The sequence below is a fragment of the Saccostrea echinata genome, unplaced genomic scaffold (assembly GCF_033153115.1).
Source record: "Saccostrea echinata isolate AGI-Se365-2 ecotype Australia unplaced genomic scaffold, CSIRO_AGI_Sech_v1 ptg000057l, whole genome shotgun sequence".
NCBI classification, from domain to species: Eukaryota; Metazoa; Mollusca; class Bivalvia; order Ostreida; family Ostreidae; genus Saccostrea; species Saccostrea echinata.
In genome coordinates, this window is record NW_026889806.1 from 5,680,154 (window position 1) to 5,695,409 (window position 15,256).

The 15,256-nt window shown below is 31.7% G+C and overlaps 1 protein-coding gene across 1 annotated transcript in view; it reads left to right on the plus strand.

Annotated features, from left to right (window-relative positions):
* LOC133174253 (uncharacterized) overlaps positions 1 to 15,256 on the plus strand; it is a 31,586-nt gene that overhangs the window by 10,350 nt on the left and 5,980 nt on the right. The window lies entirely within an intron of this gene.

The following is a 15,256-nucleotide window of genomic DNA, read 5'->3' on the forward strand; positions in this document are numbered from 1 at the left end:
TTAATGAAACATTATGTTTTTTTTTATTTATATCGAATCTTTAAGATAACTTAATCTCATCTTTGATTAAATCTTTACGAATTTTAATCGCTTTCATCGACCTGATCACTGTTGACACAACAATACGATTAAAAAAAAATATTTCTCTATCCCGTGTTATAGTATTCTATTTCAATTGTAATTGAAAAGGTGCTACGGCAAAGAATTGTATTTAGTGATACTTGTGTAAAGTATAATTTTTACTATCAGTCTCTTGTTTCTTCATTTAATTTTTCATTTAATATTAAATAAACTATATACGTAAAATAATACTTTTAAACAAACAATAATTCACGCCTTCTTACAGCAGACAGTTTATATTCCGCTCTGTCTCTGTGTTTAACTTCAAAATTTGTAACCCACTCGTCGTTCACACGTGGCCGCAGAGATTAGCGAGCCGCGGTCATATCGGTGTTAAAAATTTAATGAAATGTGTACTCATAGCGATTAATGGAAAATTGTACATGTGTTTGAAATCATTTCAAATCTTAAATATTATTTAATTTCACTCTATCTCACGCTTATTTTTATCATTATCTTATCCGCCTGTGTATTTATTCATTTTAAGTTTTATGCATTTTAATTGCCGACTTAACCACTAGGTTTGCAACAATTTATTTTTCTGTCTCATGTTTTAAACTGCATGTACACATGCATAATAATTGTAAGTGGAGGTGACGTTTTCAATTCTCGGGAAAATCGAAAATTAAATTAATCACTTCTGAGTTTGCATTATTTGCTACCAAACTTACAATTGTATTGTACAGAATGACATACTTATGCATTTCTTTTATTTCGTCGAATAAACAGAATATCCCAATACACGATTTTACGGATACATGCTTGTAAGTACATGCAGTTTTACATGGAAGAGCGCCCAAAGTAAATACATCCTGAGCTTTCAGAATATACATGCTTGTGTACAAAGCAAACGGGTAATTCACAGATAAGGAAAAACAGAAAAAAACATATCTCCATAAATTAAATACACAATCGCAATGATGTTTTGATTGATCAGCATACGGTTTTTTATCCTGCGTCCATGCATTTCGACTATACGGAAAAAAGATCCGATTCGGTAAAATTATAGCAAACGTGGTTGAAAATTGTCGGACTTTTTATCCAAATTAAAAAAAAATGTGTTGGTCCTTTGAATGGCAATATATCCGAATAGTAATTAAACAGCCTATCAAATATATCACGGCGTCCATATAAGGGTGAAACTTTGTTTGGTAAATAAAGCGGTTCTTACAAATATGTCACAAATCTTAAACAACTAATTTAAATAATTATTTAATTTATCTAACAAATACTAATTTGGTTCTAAGAAAGCCACGCAGTTGTATACAAATATTCCAAAATAATCTTTCATGTTTAATGGACTGACAGGTGATCAAATTTCCTCTCATTACGATACGTACCCCCCCCCCCCTTTAAAGAATACAATGTTTTTCTTTAGAGCCGAAAATGTCAATCGGTTGGTTTGTTCAGGTACGTATACATATAGGTGAGGGCTCGTGTTGAATTCCGAGAGATATCCACAACCTATTTTAATGTAAACCAATAATCATACGCGACATTTGTTATTCGCGAATCGTCAAATGAATGAAAAACAAGGTCTGCAACGATTAATATCTGTGACTAAGCTTTCCTATTTTATAAACTTTTTAAGGTCTTTTATTTTATTTTAAGACTTAAAAAATGTAACGATTTAATGTGTTCATTGGAGTGGTCAATTGAGCGTCGAAGTGTTTACTAATAGTTTCTTTGGGTGAGGGGAGTTACCATTTTCGGTTTTTGCATTTGATTTCCGGAATTTTGCATTGCACTTTCGACAATTAATAAATTTCACTTTTAACATTTATTATTTTCATCCTGATTTTTGACTATATTTCCAGAATTTAATGTTAACAAAATAGATGGAATTAAAATTTTGATAGGATATAAATGGTGAATGGCTGAAAATTTATACATTTTATAATGTACATGGTACTTACGGTCTTTGAGCAATAAGGGATGGAAATCGGAGAAAATGATCAGCATTCCACAGGTGAAATGTTAACGAAAAATGTACTTTTTCTTTGTGGAAAAGAGTGAAAGAGAATAATCTAAATGTGGATACTACACTCTCTTTATTTGATACATATGTAGGTTCTGTTCTTCATTATGGATGTGAGATGTGGGGATTTCATAAAGCCCCACATGTTGAGCAAGTACATATTAACTTTTTGAAGAAAATTATGTCGCTTCGAAAATCTAAAAATAACTTAATGGTTTATTTCGAAATTGGTAGATGCCCAATGTATGTTCAAAGAAAACTTCGAATTCTGAATTATTGGTGTAATTTGCTCAATACAAATAATTACATTCTGCGGACATGTCATAAACATATGTGAGTATGAAGAACAACAGGGAAATTGTACAAATTGGTTAAATGCAGTTAGAAAGCGTTTTTAAAACGCTATTTGGTTTGAGTAATAAAATCCTTTAAAAAGAATATTGATGACTACCCTAACTCATCTGGAAAATCTGCAGCAAAATTTAAATTTCTAATGAATCGATTTCGACTTCTTTATCAAAATTTTTCCCGAACTTTTCCGTAGACCTCTGGCTTTTCCCTTTAATTCTGTAACACTCGGAACTCGAGAGTTACCCGCTAGGTGTCGTTTCTGCATCACTTCCGTATAATTTCTACTTTGATATTTCCAAGTCTTACATTTCTTACGTTTGACGATGAATACTCGGATTATTGTGGAATGCATAGGCAATTAAATAGCACGATTAAAGACAAAAATATCTACCGAAACAAGATATAATAACATATTTTGGTGACATGTGGTAGGTATATGATATTTTAGGCCCGATATCCAAGAGAGGTCCAGTGTTAACAAAATAAATGGAAGTGACTTACCTTCTCTATTTCATAATACCGCGGGTATGATTTTTGAATAAAACGTTAATTCTACGGTAATTTTTGATTTTTCATATGGAATACATTGTAAATGTGTACTAAAAGATTAATTTATGGAAAAAGACGAATAAAAATATTCTTGGACCCCGGGGTGTGTATTGGGTGTATATTGGGGGGGGGGGGGTCCTGTCCACAAGCACCTGTGCAACATTCAAGCTTAAAAGACCATTCAAACAATATATACAAATTAGGAACAGTGCAAATCTTTTGAAATCAGAGGTAGAATCAAGTGCCATGGATCTGTCATGTTGTAAATTTTGAACTTACCTGTTGTCAGTAAATACAAAATTTACATGTCATGTTGTAAATTTTGTATTTACTGCCACCCGGTAAATTCAAAATTTATAGCATGAGATCACTCATGCTAGCACTTAACCCGACACGAGACCTTATACGGTCTCATCCAAAGGACCGATCTCCACGTTTTACTACTTATCCAAACTGAGCATAAAACATTCTCAATGAATTTTTAAATCATTGTGTTGAACCTAACAAATTATTCCGACTCGCTGTATGGTCTGAAAAAACATGGCTGAACTTATCCATTCAGAAACTCAGACTGGGATTGCTCTTAACCAGTGTGTGTTATGATCTTGATGCAAGGTCATTTGGTCGAGTCAAGGTCACTGACAGAGAAACTGTAATTTCGCTACCGTATTTGTACTAGTGAAACATTGCTGGTATCATGCAGAGTGTGACATGGCCTTGACTCAAGGTCACTAAGGATAAGATGTTTTGACTGTATGTATGGACTAAAAGAACATGGCGTGTCACTGTGAACTTTTCAAGTCGGTAACACACAGATTGGGTTTTATGACGAGAGTGTGACATGGCTTGTCATTTGGTCATTTGGAATGTTCAAGGTCACGTACATTCCTTTACAGTTTTTCCTAGCGAAATATTGTAAGTTGCTTCCCCTTACAAGATTGCTTACATGTATAACTTTAGAATGTGGCATGACCTTGACTCAAGGTCACTTCTTCCTTCCGCAGCTCCAACGGAAGACCTATTCGTTGCTTTGCAACGAGCTCGCTCTAGTTTGCTTTCTTCTTTTGTGCACTCTTAGATTTTGCTTTAATCATTAACTTATTATGTATTGACCTTGACCTTGATTTCGGGAGAGAGCTTAAATAGGCTGACCTGCTGCCCAGTCCTATTCACTGCTGTGAATATAATATTGTTTAAAATAAAATAAATTTATTAAAGTTGTCGCTGTCAAATCGTAGCCAATTCCTTTTTTTCAAGCTATCAGAATGAGTATCAACTTCACCTTGCCCTCAGACAATAGTCTTTGACTGTCTGTCCCGCATCGGAATTGATGGCATACTCGTGGTTATCGGCACATTCTCATCCACATAAATGTCATTTATGTCATATCTTTATTACCACATCGTGTCTCTGTCAACCTAAAAAAAATTTTCCATCCTTTCCCTTTTACTTAATTTCCTGTTACTCCGATTTAAAACGCGGAGTCAAAATCAAACGAATGTAGTTTAAAAACAACATCTCCAAAAAAGAAGCGTGGTCATGGCTGTACTATTTGTTAATAACGTAGTTGAAATATAGATCTACTTTAAATAAAATTTATTTAAATATCTAAAAGAGACAGTTTAAGACTTCAGCATTCATCATGATTTTTCCAATTTAGCTAAACAGAATTCTGTAAAGCAGTAAGTGATCGTCATGAAAGTGATACACCTTCTTTAAATGCACTGCTACATGCACCGATAATGTCTAATACAAACAACATGAACAAATTCTAGAGGGAATAAATCTTATATACATATATATTCTCTAATTACATGTAAATTAAACATATTTTTTTAAAGAGATCATTTTTAAAGAGAAATGATTGCGTTCAAAGTCCTGGGTGTAAGAAGTCCAGAGAACTCTTTCTGGTACTCGCTTAGTTTTTTTAATTCACCTTCGGTCACACGCTTGTTGTCTTCAAACGAAAGTTTCTGCCTTTTAATATATATGCAAATAGATATATACATCTTATTCAATTAAGAATACTTACCCTTAAGATTTCCACAATACATCAAATTATTAAATTATAGAAATGCACAGGAGGTCTTGATAAGCCGTAGTCCTGATCTGTGAAATTTGATGAAATACAAGAGTTATAATTAATAAAATAATGTATAATGTAAATGTTTTAAAGATGATATTAGATAACTAATCACAAAATCATTACAGATAAAGACCGGAAAAAATTGAAAAATGGCCCAGTATTTAAAAAAATCTCTTAGTTTAAAACTGAATTTTGAATATATCCAGAGTTCCTAAAAAAAGTAAAACGAATCTTGTATACTTTACATTTACACACAAGAAAATCTTAGGTGGATACACAGATTAATAAGAAGAAATAACAAACTCATAACAAACTCATAATTACACTTTTTTTTATCATTAAGCAACTATAACACAAATCGTAAATTATAAACCAACAATACACAATATACGCCCAGAAAGATGAGTTCAGTCTAGTTAATTGTGGAACAACAATCGTAAAAAGCATATTTAGAAAACATTTTTCGTCTCACGAGATATAAAATACTTCCAGGTGAACTTTGTACTTTCTTATAACAGTTTTTGATAAAGAAATGTTTCTTAATTTATTTAATAACTTCATGGAAATATAGAAATAGAAGATTGAGTCTTTTGTCTACTGTGAATTACATTACATGTAATTTACTACAACTATGACATAGTAAATATTGTGGTCTTCTCAAAATAAAATGTTTTAAGTTCAATTCAAACCGAATATGAAGCAAGTGAAGGTCACGATTCTATCGAATTAGAACTTAAAACCTTAGGCTCTGTGTCGGGTAGGCATTGCTTTGATATAGATTCCTCACTGCATGAGTTTGAGAATATAGTATAAATAACTGTAACTAAACAACTGACATATCATTGATGATATCACGATAGAGGTGAAAATTTCTCACTTGAATGAAAAATACAAATTTACGTATATAATATAAATAATGATGATGATGATAATTATAATAAAAATAAATAGTTTAATAGCTTTTTTTCTCCTTTCTGAATTATGAAGATAATGAACATAACCATCATCATAATCATACGATAATCACGATAATCAAGCTCAAACGTCCATTGAAAAAAATACATGTTGGGAGCAGAGCAAACACGCACATCTAAAAATATCAGAGGTGGGATCAGGTGTCATATAAATCGGCCATATAAAATCATAATCGATTAGGACTAGCTGAAATAAAGGTAAGTTAGATAAAATGATATCAATATATACTGCATTTTTAAATTATCTTAGGTATTTCTTTATAAAACCGGATAATCTATGACGATGTTTTTTTAACTTAATATTTTTCAAAAGTAGTTTAATAAAAAAAAAATTGCATAATTTTTCTTATGATAAAAAATTTGAAAATACGTCAAAAATTCATTAAGAATAGCTAACTCATTTATATATTTTAGATGTGATAATGAAGGAAATGAAATTTGGTCAACCATATGCAAAATGAAGCCTGAAAGTAGAGTTAATGATTAGTTTAAATTCATTTCACAAAATAAATAAGTGTTTGGGTTAAGAGAAATGACACGTCATTGAACAGGGCGACAGATTCACTAGAGGTATGCTTGTCCAAACTCCTTTTTCGCTTGTTTTTCATAGAAGCTAAATGAAATTATACTTTTTGTGATTTTTTATCAAAATAATAGAAAATATGTAAGTGATAAAATTACAAAGCATAGTAAATAAAATAATTTTTTGGCATACATGAGATAAATCATTAATAAAATTATTATTTTTCTTTAAAAAAATATATATATCTTTTCATAAATACCAGTCTCTGTAAAATCATAATGATTATATTTAAATAGATACATGTAATCATTTTAATTTAGGACTTAATTAACGAAATCAAAAATATCCGAACAAGAATTACTAAATAAGTGTTTTTAAGAATATATACTTCACTTACTCCTATTCAAGAGCTTCATTTCTTGATATACTCCTGAATAAATAGAGGATATTTAATGTTTAGTAGATGAACATGAAATTTATTTCAGTGGTACAGGATTTTTTGATATTTTCACGAGTACGAAGCACGAGTGAAAATATCAAAAAATCCTGTCTCACGAGTGAAATAATTTCAATATTCATCTACAAAACATTGAATTTTCTATTTATTACTTTTTCTTTAAGTTTTCCTTTGTCTCAGTCTTTTCGTAAAATAGTGTCATAGGTGTGACGTCATAGTTAAGCGGTTGAGACGTCATAGCTAGGCGATTGTGAGATTGAAAGCATTGTAAACGTGGATTTCAACAACATATTTGGAGAAATTTTGGCATGATGATTTATTTTTTTCTCTTTATCTCATAACAGACCAGGGAGTTTTTTTTAACAACACCCTTCATAAAGGGAAGTAAAATCGAGAGTTTTGTCACACGTCTGATATTCTTTCACACTGCGACAAAGCGAAATAATTTGCTTCATTTCAAATATAAAAAAGGAAATATAAATTCAAATTATTTTGTTGAAAAACGAAAAAGATTGATGGAAGAATACGGCCAAAAAGAGGTAATTTTCAAATGTGACTAACTTGAAGATATCAAGTGCACCTCTCGAGTCTGATTTACTGACTTGTTAAGACATGCTTCAAATGTACACACAGAAAGAGGCATGAAATATGGAGATAACAAACAGTTATCAAGCTCAAATGTGAAATATGGAGATAACGAACAATATTCAAGCTCAAAGTCCATTAAAACAATACAACTCGGGAGCAGACCAAACAAGGACCTCCAAAAACATCACATGTAGGATCAGGTGCCAAGGAGGAATGAGCATCCCCTGCCGACCGGTCACACCCGCCGTGTGCTCCTTGTCATTTTCGGGAAATGACAAAAAAACCTGCCGACAATTCAGTTTTTAAACAATAACTTAACAATAAGTATGAAAAACGTCAGTCGGCATATGACTTAATGATAGTTTATATTTGCTGACAAAGAAATTGTATCGACCATAGAACTTGCGAAATGATGACTTTAAACGAGACTGCGGAAATTCTTGTTTCATCAACTTGTTTGTCAATAACTAACCTCTTAGAAATTGTTCATACGTAACGAATGCTCTTGCGTATCGAATCAACTGAGGGATATAGACCCCATATGCAGTTGTTAAGTGTATATTGCTGGATAAGTAAGGGAAGCAGACAATTGAAAAGTTAAAGTCGTTGTTGGAAAATCTCATCTCCAAAAAACCACATAGATACTGTCAATCAGAAACTTAAGCATCCTTTTAATATAAACTTCTGGGGTTCGTTTCTCAAAATGTCGTAGATTTGGGCCTAAGTAAGTCCGACTAAGTAAGTTACGCCAAAATTTATACGGACCTAAATCGCGTTTCAGAAAGCGGCGTAAGACTGGGCCTTAGACTAAGACCTCTCCGCTAAATACTAAGCATGCGCAGATCGTATTTTATTTGGTTTAGAGACTACAATTACATGTGGCGGATCAAATTGATATCAAACTTAAACCTAAATACTGAAGTAAAGCACGGAAAGCATGAGCGCGCGTGCCTGTTTTCTCTCTTCACCATCTTTCAAACAGAGATATTACGCAAAACCCACCTGTATTTTCAAGGTCAAAGCATTAAAATTGAATAACTGTTTTTGTATGCTCAAATAAAAAAACCCGATGTGGGTACAAATTACATTAGAAAAACATAAACGTGTATACGATTGTGTTATTTTGATATACAATCGTACATTAAAACCCAAACGATGTACATAAGTACTTACGAAAAATTCGGATAAATTAAGCATTGGGAATTTTAAGTAATTTTCCCTTGATTATAAGCCATATTGTCTTTTACTAATGTTAAATGCATTAAATCAAATACACATAAGGTAGTGGTTAAGGGCTGGAACACGCTCGTAGCAACAGTTTAAAAGTTGGAGGGGGCAACTTCTCCCAAAAATTCTGACAAGAAAAAAAAACCCTTTACCAACCAAAAAGTAGGGGGGGGGGGGCAATATCCCAAATTAATGTGACAAAAAAACTTCATTAACTGTCCAAGTCAAAAAATTAATTATTATAACTGTCCATGACTGAAGTCATGGAATTTGGCAGTCCTCGTTCTTACATCGGGGGGGGGGGGGGGGGCAAAATCTGAAGAAATATTTACAATAGCGAAATACCATACTCAGAAAAAGTCGAGGGCCGGGGGCCACCGTTTTTAACGGGCCTGTTGAAAGTTTAAGAATTATGAATTCATACACTAGTTTTATTAAAATTTGGATAAGAGTTTTGAATAAATATCACTTGTATTGAATTTATAATTTCATAACAGAATAATCAATTCTAACTGAATTAGACTTGGCATTCAAGTTGATACATGTATTATAACATTACACTTTGGACATACAGTATTACACTGATATCGATATGACAATTTACACAGTCCATGCAGAAATACGCATATACAGCATTTCCATTAGCACACGCATTCTTATTAAAGGTTTGCAAAAGCTTTATTAGTTTTAAATCAATTTCTTGTAAACCATATGAAAGGCAAGCCATCTAGTATTTTTTATAAATTTCTGAAATATTTCCATTTGATATATTTCCAGTCGGGATCAGATTTATATAGATCGGACAAAGTACAACTTTCAACATCACCATCTTTGTCTTAAATCTAGCAATTCCGTTTAGTTCTTATTAAGAATATATGATCATGTATTATTTCTTTTATGGATGCAGAATGTTTCTTGAAGATTTTATCTAGTTTTAAAGATATTAACAAGCCATGATTTTCATATTCATAAATATTTTTTAAATAAACAGAATTTCTTCGTCTTGATATGTTTTATGAGTATATGCATTAAATGACAGCAAATTTGAAACTCTGTTTCTCATTTACAATAAAAACATTTGAAACACTTTATTGACCACTTTCTTTTCAAATGTAATATAGTGTTTATCTGTTCATAAATCGATTAAAAAAGCACATTCAAACAAAATTCGTCTGAGAAAAGTACGATAGATTGTAAATTGATTAAAAAAAAAATACCTCTTTAATAAAAAATGATAGACCCATTTTACGCCATGACATTTATTCCTTTGAAATAGGAAAAAACAGTATTATACAAAGGATATTTCAATTACTGGAACATTTTACTTTTTTTTTTCTTTTTTTATGATATTTTTATTTATTTAAAGGGGAAATTAAGGTAAAAGGTACATTACTTTAATTAGTTGTTGGCATAATTACCGAAAATATTTCTCAATATCGAAAATATATTAAATGTATATTGTTTGAGGAGTTCAATTTAGACATTATCCATTTCAAAAAAAAACTATCAAGGACCAAGCAGCATTTTTAAAAAGTGTGTGGGAGGATGGGGAAGGGGGTAGGTAATTGAGTAACAAAACTTTGACAGTACAAGAAAAGAAATACTGAAAGTGCAGGACAGCCTAAATTACAACTTAATTTATAACAGAAAACACTATTATTGCAAAAAGCGGTAAGTGCAGCCCACTCCCCCATACTATGCGTGCCTGCTTGGAAAAAAAATAAAGGGGGGGGGCACTTCTTAATTTCTTACCTAATTTCACAATTTGAAATTCATAGTTACAAATTTCTAGTTCATCCCACCTTTTACGGAGAAAAGCATCCTCGCTGATTTACTATACTATCCTACTATAATAATTGTATTTTTCACGATTTTCACATATCATATATGTATACATGTATATGAATAAGCGTTATAACATACACGTAGAAAATAATTATTCTTTTAACTTTTTATGATCAAAACACTTGCCACTTTTTTCAAGTTGTGTACAGACTAAGAACTTACGCCTACTCATGAGCAGGCGTAGATTTAAACTTAAGTTTAGTCTCGACTAAGTCTCCGCCTTTTTGTGAAACGCAACTTAGTCCGATTTTCGGGTTTAGTCACTGATTTAGTCCGGACTAAGCTTACGCCTTGTCGCAGGCCTTTTTGAGAAACGGGCCCCTGAGTACTTGTGTGTACAGTCAGAATGTTTTTAACAAAATAATTTTGCAAATGGCCAATGACAAGGTAAGTAAATTTACGAGTTCCATTCTTATTGAAAAAGCAGCTATCAATGATATAAAAAAAGCCTGGACTTTAATTTATCGTTGGGAATGATTGCATACAGAATTGAAAATCCTAAGTTTTTATTTTATTGGTTTTGGTAAAATTTTGTGATTTCAAATTTTCCAAAAGTTCCATGAATTCTTAAGCATCCACATTTGATTTACTCCACTTCTCGAATATATTGTTGCACAGCACTCCGGAAGTTTCTCCTTCACTGCCATTAATATTTTAATGAGGAGTAACGAAAGAGGCTTTGTAGAACATTTACTGGAACCCGCTATGTATCTTTGTTTCTAAGGGTTTTTATGAAGTTTCGGAATTCAATATAAAAATGGTAATTCAAATTCATGTTGGTTGTTGGGAATATTTAAAATATTCAAAATTGACATATGATTTTGAAGGACTTCCTCCTTAGAAAGGGAGCTATGGGTATAAGTTGGATTGCCACTTGTAGAATTAAATCCCAGTTCTTCTAAAATACAATTGAAATAATGAACCTTACAAAGAAAAAGTTGTTACCTGCTTGTCAGCTGGGACAGTAAATACTGATCGTGTAGTCTATCTAATTCTTTTTTTCACTTCTAATTTTTTGAACACAGAAGGATAGATGGTCCCAACATATTCCAATCTTTATCTTTGATCTATAATTTTAACCCATCGGGGCCATTATTTGAACAAATTTGAATATAAACTTCAAGAGAGTGCCTATATATCTAAGATATGACTAATCATGGACTTCCAACTTTTTATTATCAAATTTTTATATTTTTAATTTGTTCCCGAAAAGAGGAATTTTAACATTTTTTAAAACTTTTTCTTTCCAATTCCAAAGCAAATGATGAAATATGATCGTAATATTATTCATGTTTGCGGCTTTCAGTTGTTTACAACAGAGATTCTGTCTCCTTTTGTTGGTTAAATGCTTTTAAATAGGCAAATAAATAACCAAGTCGGCACAAACAACTTAACTTCCGTGCTTTGATCGTAAACACTCTTCATAAGATTCTTTCTTTGAACCGGACGTACACAATGATTGCAAAAAAAAAAAAAAATGAAATTTACATTATATTAAAAATCTCTGCATTATAATAACACTATCATTGCCTTGCTTCGCTTAAGGTTAATATCCTTATGCTTTAAATTTTACCATTTTTTAAAATAAAATCCCAACATGGTTGTTCTTCAACAACATTATTAGTAGATTCAAATGGAAAATAGTATGAAGCGTTGCTTACTTTTTCAGAAATGAATTTTATGTCTAATCATGATATGAAGAAAATTTGAGACAATGAATAGAAAGATCAATAATTTTTTTACCTCAACATGAAATCAAAAGTATAAGGTATATATGAAAATAATATTTTCTGCCATACATATTTAATTCATATTAGAAAGCATAATGAAGAGTTGCTTTTTAAACCAGAAAATGCAACCATCTACAAGAGTTATCTTTCCATCTACAGAAGTTATCTTTCTTCAATATATTTTTAAAGAAAAAAATACCAAATAATTAATTATGAAAATTCTGCATATGTTACATGATAAATTCCTGTAACAATTAAAATAATTGTTTATTAAGAGATATAAATAACTCAATTTTTAACAGCTTAAAGGAACTGAGTACAAATGTATCAGGTAAATTATAATAAGTAACTATTGAAAATATTGGCGAAAAAATAGAAAGCAATCATTGTAACACATTTCAAATTTGATTGATTGACTATATAATGGTCCTCATTATTAAACTCTGGTAAGAAAATTCATTGGATTGTTTGGAATAATTTCCTTGGAAAGTTATCTCTCTTATCAGAGGGACATTACACCTTAGGAATATTTGCCCTTTTATATTCAATGTTGAAATTGATCTCCAATTCATCTCCAAGGATTCCTCAACCTGTTAGCAACCATCGGGGGCAATGATTGGAACAAACTTAAATCGGCAATACACGAGAATGTTTGCATGGTAATATAATTAATCATAGGCTTTCTGCTATTCATAAAAAAAATTTGAAAGATTTTCTCCTATGCATTCTCCAGTAAAATGTTGATTTCATATTGAAGCCCCAGACTTTTCCAAGGGGCATAGTTTTGACAAACATGAATGGACTGTACCTGATGCTACCATATTTATATGACTATTCATGACTCCGTTGTTCTTTCCATTTTATCTTTGATATCCTGTTGTGACTCAACCCTACATGATTCAAACAAACTTGAATATACACTACGAGAGGATGCCTCAATATTGAAATAACTAAACATGACCTTCCTATTTTTCAACATCAGATTTTAATATTTTAATAATATATTCTTTAAAAGAGGACTTTTAAAGATTATTTCCTACTTTTTCCTCCTTTGTGGCCCCAGTTTATAATAATGGGTCATGATTTGAAAAATAAAATTGAATCAACAAAAAAATGAATCAACACTTAGTCAGGAAGATTTTCTGAAGTTTGAATTTTTTTTTTTTTTTTGGTCATATGCTTCTTCAGAAAAAGGTGCCTCTAAGGATGTACTGTGTTTTAATTATTTCTCCTTGAAAAAGAGCTTGGCTCTTCATTTAACATTAATTTTCTGCCATTTGCGGTAAATTTGTGGCAAGTTTGTCTGAAATTCGCCCAGTGGTTCTTTAGAATTTAATTTATTTTTAAGTTTTCCGACAGACAGACGGAATGGTGGGAAGGAAAATGCAGGCTGAACAAAATGTGATCTGAAAAGGTCACTTGAGTTTTCAATTCAAGTGAGCAAACAAAAAAGATTCATAACTAGATTGGTGTAAATGTCATTCTATAAATTCACAAAGTTTAAACCACGTAGACACAATCTCATATATATCGTACATTTTCATTTTAAAATGATTATTTGGAGATCTATCATAATCCATTCATTCCGTTTAAAGTTGATAACATGTTTTACATTCCGATAAATGAATTAACAATTTTCAAGATTCAGGGATGTGTCGAAGAAAAGAAAGAAAATTTAATTATGGGAGTGTGCTGCTGTGAAAAATTTCAAAGACTTGATCAAGGGTATAATTAGATTTCAAGATTCAAAATTGAAAAATATTTATTACCCATAAAGTGTAGTTTTCAAAGCAAAAATTGATGACTTTTTCGGCAGCCGACGTGAATACTTACGTTTTATAGACACATTAATCACTCAGTTAATTTTACGGTCTTTGAACATCAATAACAGTAAGCGATATAACTCAGAATGATTTAGATTAAAATTGTTGACAACCTGTGTGTATCAATAAAAAGCTTTAGGGGTATTGAGGAAGCGGGTGGAGGCCAAGGGGTTGAACCCTATCCTTTTTGATTCAGAAATCAGTATTGGTGCTAAAATATTTGTAAAGTTTTTTTTGTCAATTTAGTAAATAAAATTTTTCAAAATAGCGATGTTTCCACCTTTTAAATTCTTTGTAATAGTCCGAGATACCCTCTGAGCCAAGAAAGGCGCTGGGCATTTTATCAAATTCATTTTTAGGGAAAAATGAGTGGACAAATTAGCCTAGGAATAGATTTATGGGACAATTTTAGCGAAATTCAAAATAGTATGTGGACATTTCAGTGGAGAAGATCTGTCAAATAGACAGATAACTCTTCCGTTAGCCTTACTAATTTGGTTGTCCATTCTTACAAACAGGGAGATAGATTTTTTTTCTGAGAAGTCTTTATTAGAATACGAAATTTCAATATTATACAGTAAATGTCTTAAATGTTACCTCTGTGAGAAGTCATCAAAAAATAAATCTACAAACAATATAAATCTGTGAACATGGCATAGGCTAAATCACGAACCCTGTCCCTCCTCCTCGAAAATTTCAGAGGTGGTTCGGGTGCCTAGGAGGAGCAAGTTTCCCCTGTAGACCGGTTACACCCGTCATGGGCCCTAAATATCGTTCAGTTAGACGGAATATTCCGTAGTCAAATTTAGTACAAAAACAAAGGCTTAACAAATGGTATGAAACACTTCAGCCAAAATACCCAATGATAGGTTATATTTGCTAACAAGTTGATATTTGGATATGTATTTAAATTCCTCACTTTTGACCAATTGCTCTCTACTGATTTCAAAGCCAATCTCATTAAAATCAGACTTCTTAGATCCGCGCAGTTAACACTCTGCTTAT